Below are 6000 nucleotides of genomic sequence, written 5' to 3' on the forward strand. Positions count from 1 at the left end.
ATAATATAGTTCAGGAGAGCTTATTTAATAGACCAAAAGGAAAGAGATCAACTTCACTTCACAGTTAGAGGCATTTCTCACGAAGATGCAAAGGAAAAACAAGAATAGGAACTTTCACAGTTCAGATTACTAAGGCAACTCAAAAGGAAAGTCTAAGTCTAGGTCAAGGAAGGATGTCAAATGTTTTCATTGTGGAGATTTTCGACACATCAAGAAAAATTGCAAGAAACTTAAAAGAGATAAATCAAGAGAAAGAGGTGGAGACAACAATGAGAAGAAAGATAAAAGAAGACTCATGTTATAGATGTGACGACTCGAAAAATAATGGTATTTAAATAATAAAAAGGGAGGGAAATGGAAACAGCAACAAAAGGACGCAGCCGACTTCGTCGACGAACACGAAGCATTTGTCAACAATATTGCACTTTGGGAGAAATAACTAAGGAAATTTATCAGGTCCTCGTCGATGAACACAAGGGATTCGTCGACGAGGGTACAAGAGGGTCTCATCGACGAAGACAAGTTTCGTCGACGAGAAGATACCGAGAGAGGATTTTTGGGGAAGTCTGAAATTCGTCGACGAAGGTGCAGGTTCGTCGACAAACTTTCTACAGGACTCGTCGACGAATTCGACCCTATAAATAGCAAAAACCCGGAATTAAACGCAGAAAATTAAGAAAAATCTCTTTCTCTCTCTCTCTCTCTCTCTCTCTCTCTCTCTCTTCGGTTTCTCTCTCCTCTCTCTTCGATTTCGGCTCCGTTGTTTGCCGGATCGACGATCTGAGGCCATCACAACGCTCTCGGGGAAGTTCTCTCCAAATTTTCCGGAGCAGATCGTTGGTGGAAGTTAGTCGAAATCCATCTCTGAGTTGAGGTAAAGCTTTTTATTCGAGATTTGGTCTTTCAACAATTGAAGGAAATTATGTACTCAAATAATTACTGAAGTTTAGTTATAGGAATTATCATTTTCAGGGTACTGCTTAGGGTTTCCTACGGGTGTAAGACCAATATTATAGAAAAGCCTTTCAGTTGCCATGTAAGAGGATAAATTAAAACAGTTATTTTCCATTGAAATTACTATTATTTAATAGCAGAACTATTTTCAGAAAAGCATGTGATTATATATGAGTATAATTGAGAAAATGTAAGTTTGGGAAAATACTACAATTGTACAGGAAATGTGATTTCAGAACGGAATATATGATTTCATTCAATTCGTGTGGCGTGAATATATATATATATATTATACCATGTCAAGTTAAATTTACAAAATAAGCATGTTTACAAATATTTTCAAGAATAACATGATAAACACAGTAAATTATGATTTCAGAATAAATGATATATTTGGCACAAGGCCGTAATTGATGTTTGGCGCGAGGCCGTATTTACTCATGTTTTTCGGCGCAAGTTCGTATTTATTCATGTTTTCGGCGCAAGGCCGTAATTATTAAGTTAATGTAAAATTTAGAAAATGCTATTATTTGATTTACGATACACAGTATATGTTTATGTACTATATGTTATCAAAACCCAAATGTTAGTTTAGTTCAATTTCAGGAGCACGGTACCGTAGCTTATAGATCAGATATCTATGATCAGATTGGTGCTAACCACCCCACGAGGGGGTGGGAGATGGGTAGTCGATGTGGCTTTTAGTGTAAAGTGTAGACGTCCACCTGACAGTCTGGACCAAGGTGTGGCGGGCCCATCATACTTATAGACATTTTTTACTCGACAGTGGTCGACCAGCCATTGTCGGGTCCCGCCTTCAGGCTGCACAACCCATCATAGGAGGTAATACATGACATCAACTAGCTATTCATCCTGGGTAGTTTTCAGTATTATAGATTATATCAAATAATACATGATTAGTATGATTTCTTGGAAGTATGAAATTATATGTTTATCTAACCATATTATGATTTATGTTTGATGATATGTGAAATGTATTGTATATGTATTACAGCATAAATATTCATGTTACCACATAACTGATTTTAATTTATCTACCCTTACTGAGAGGTGTCTCACCCCCAAGTTTAAATTATTTCCAGAAGCCCGGAGAGACCGTCGGGTCAGGGCTACCGCTGAGTGAGTTGAGCTTCCCTACTAGAAGGGTAAGTTCTGATCTAGGATCAGGAGATTTTTGTTGTAAGATCCTAGGTTTATTTTGATATTTTGGAGATTGTATGTATAAACACAGCATCTTTGGGAATATTGTAGACTCTGGTATTATGTAATTTATAGTCAATATATGCGATTTACATTTACTGCTACCTAGGTTCCGCTGTGTATGATAGGTGTCCTCGCTACCCACGAGTTCGGGTTGACTATTTTATTTATTATGTTTCATTTTATATTAAGATAAGCAGGTCGTTACAATAGAAGACTCCTGTTACAGCTTCAATTGATGGACATGCCATAATTATCTTTAATGACGCTAATGTAAACTTAGCATGTTGAGACAATACTTAGGTTTTTTATTTAGGCACTTCTTGTCATATTTTTTCACAGTATGATATCTTTGTGACCAACAGTAGTGATGACTATGGTTATGTGAGTGTAACAACCTCTTTATATATATATATATATATATGAACTATTCCGATACCCCCTGCTATGAAACTCGAGCCTCGGAAGGCACCTAGGTAAATCTGAATATAAAATCATACCTATGCAACGGAAACGTAATCCATACATCCATACACATCATACAATACCAGGAATCTGTATTTCTAAACCATAACTATATAATACATCTCTCTCCAAAAATATTTGTCCCAAAATACAAAACCCTACACAAACTTACCCTCTAAACCAGGGTAATCAATAAACTCTCTATCTGTGAGCCTGATCTGCTCGCCCAGCTGGCTCACCTAAAAAATGTTAAAGTACTGGGGTGAGTCGATGCTCAGTAAGTGGAAATATGATATTATTAGTGTGTGGCAACTAAATTGCATACTGTTAAAATAACAACTGAACTGTAATAAAATTGTAATCTGTAAAGCATGTCTGTTATTTTCATACTGCTAATATCATACTATACTCACCATATACTATAAAATTGTAACCATAGACATAAATGTGCTTTATCCCTGGAACTCTGTATGTCATGATTTGACCCCTCATGACAAGGTTGTGTGGCCCGTAGGCGAGACTTAATCTAATCGGCCCTCTAGATAAGTCAATATACTCTACACTAACTTAACCTGACCAAACTACATACTCTCCTAGGCACAGGACTAGTTGCTACCTCATCAAGGCCCCCTTAACCCAACGAACTAGGGAGCTGCATCCTCTCCGAGTACAGTTTGACGGTACCCACACACTATCTGAGATATATGGTTGCACTCTATCTATATATAACAACGGTACCGTGCCCTGTATTCTTTATCTGTATCTGTCTATAATCATTCCTCAGGGATCTGATACTATATATATATATACATATATACTCTTTTACTGTTTTCATCATGTTTCCAAAATTACCATAACGCTATCTTTTGTACTATAAATACTGTAATCTTTGTATGCTGTATCTGTAGCATCTTGATGCTATCTCTGTATATCTGTCTGTATACTCTATCTATATACTCTGTCTGTATACTCTTTATGTTATGGTAATAGGATAACATGGCATACTATAAATACTGTATATACTGTTCTAAATAAAGCTGTAATATACTGATCTGAGTAAAACTGTAATATACTATTCTGGATAATTATCTGTAATATATTAATCTGTATAAAACTATAACATACTAATCTGAGTAAAACTGTAATATACTGTTCTGGATAAATATCTATAATATATTGTCTATATCTGTGTAATCAGTATAGTATGATATACTGTAAAAAACTACATAAGTTCTTTATCACATAAACATCTACTCAGGCCACACAAGCATTTTAAACTTATATTCTGTAAAATTGGGAAATAAGCTGGTATATTCATATATGTAAAATCTCTAATAACATTATAAAAATTCCTAACATAGCATATTTCCCTTACCTTATCTCTGAAAAGTCCCTCACTGAACTCTAGCCTTACACCCACAAGGTTCTCCACTCAACACCCTGAAAACAACATCCCCTAAAACAAAACATCAGTATTACATTGTGTATTGTATTTCTTATAACTGAGGGAAAGACAAATACCGAATAAAATGCCTTACCTTAAGATTGGGATGAAATCCAAACCAAATCCGACAACGATCAGCTCCAGCAAACTTGCAGAGAACTTCACCAAGAGCGTCGTGGTGGCTTCAGATCATCGATCCAACGTAAAACGGACTCGGAATCGAAGAGAGAAGGAGGGAGAGGCGTTTTAGAGAGAGAGAGAGTGATTGCTGCGCCAAATTCTGTATTTAAATTCGGGTTTCCACTATTTATAGCCCTGGATTCATCAACGAGACTCGTCATCTTGTCGAAGAGTCTTTAGGGAATTTCATCGACAAACTTCCTCCCTCGTCAACGAATTTCAGACTGCGCCAAAAACCTCTCTCGGTATTTTCTCGTCAACAAACTCTGTCCTCGTCGACGAGCTCCTCTTATATCCTCATCGACGAATCCCTTGTGTTCATTGACGAGATGCTGAAAATTCTTCGGGTTATTACAGGGAGGGTGGCTAATCAAGTTGTGTCCAAAATTGTTGCCATTGGGGATGTTTGGTTGATAACAGATGTTGACTGCAAGCTACTACTAAATAACGTCAGACGTGTTCCAAATTTAAGACTTTATTTATCTCCACAAGTGTCCTAGATGATGAATGGTACTTTAAATCATTTTGGCGGCAGTAAATGGAAACTCATAAAAGGATCTCTTGTTATGGTAAGAGGTGAAAAACCTTGTTCCATCTATCTTACTCATGTTAAAGTGTGCATATAGGAGATGAATGAAATTGAAGATTCCTCTATGGAACTTTGGCATAGGAGGCTGGGACACTTGAGTAAGAAAGTCTTAGAGATACTTGTTAGAAGAAAGCTTCTTCCATTGATAGGTATGAGATTGAATGTGATAAATCGGAAAAAAAAATTAATTAATTAATTAATTGTTAATAATAAAATAATAATAATAGTATAACACTTACCTATATACATATATGGATTGATATGATGGCAGCATTCAAAATTGAATGTTTCAATCCAAGCCTTGACAAGGCAATTCAATTCCAATTTTGCTTCAGTCCACCCACTGCCATATGCAGTGCATGCTTGTTCTGCCCGCATTAAAATTCCACCCACATGCACGACAAACCTCCTCCCCAAACGTAAATTTTTAAGGCGGTCTTATCTTTCCCTTCCCTAGGCATGCATATCCGCAAACAAGCAGTGTACAAAAATTACAAGATGTCATTCTTCAATCCTCTATAAATTGGAATAGATCTTCAATTAATTTTCATATGAAATTTTAAGGAGAAAATTGAAAGAAAAAGTGGGGAAAAAGATTTAGTGGTAAACGAAAAATTTTTGGTATACTTAAATTCTTACTCTTCCACCATTTCCAAATTCATTTTGGGAATTTGTTATTTTATTACGTTAGAGGAACGGATCAAAGGTAAGTGCGCTAAATTATGTCAGATTTTATTTTAAAGTATACTTGATTTAAATTAAGTACGTGAATTTAATTATATCTATTTTATTTAAATATATACCTGAGTTAAATTAAACTATGCAGATTTGATCATATCCGTTTTTTTATTAAATATATTGAAGTAAAATTAAAATATGTGAATTTAATCATACCCGCGTTTTTATTTAAATATACCTGAGTATATTATTATAGATTTTCTTAGGTAATTTATAAAATTATAATTAGCACACAAATCGTGTGGCATGAGTTTATTTCATTGCATAAATGAGTAAGTATGAGATTTTTGTAGTGTTATATTTATTATATGATTTATTGAGAATAATGATGAGATTTTATTACAAGTATTGTATTAAGAAATAATGGGATTTTTATGATATTGTTTTTATTGCATAAATTATAATTGTA

This window comes from Malania oleifera, chromosome 4, assembly GCF_029873635.1.
Source record: "Malania oleifera isolate guangnan ecotype guangnan chromosome 4, ASM2987363v1, whole genome shotgun sequence".
NCBI lineage: Eukaryota > Viridiplantae > Streptophyta > Magnoliopsida > Santalales > Ximeniaceae > Malania > Malania oleifera.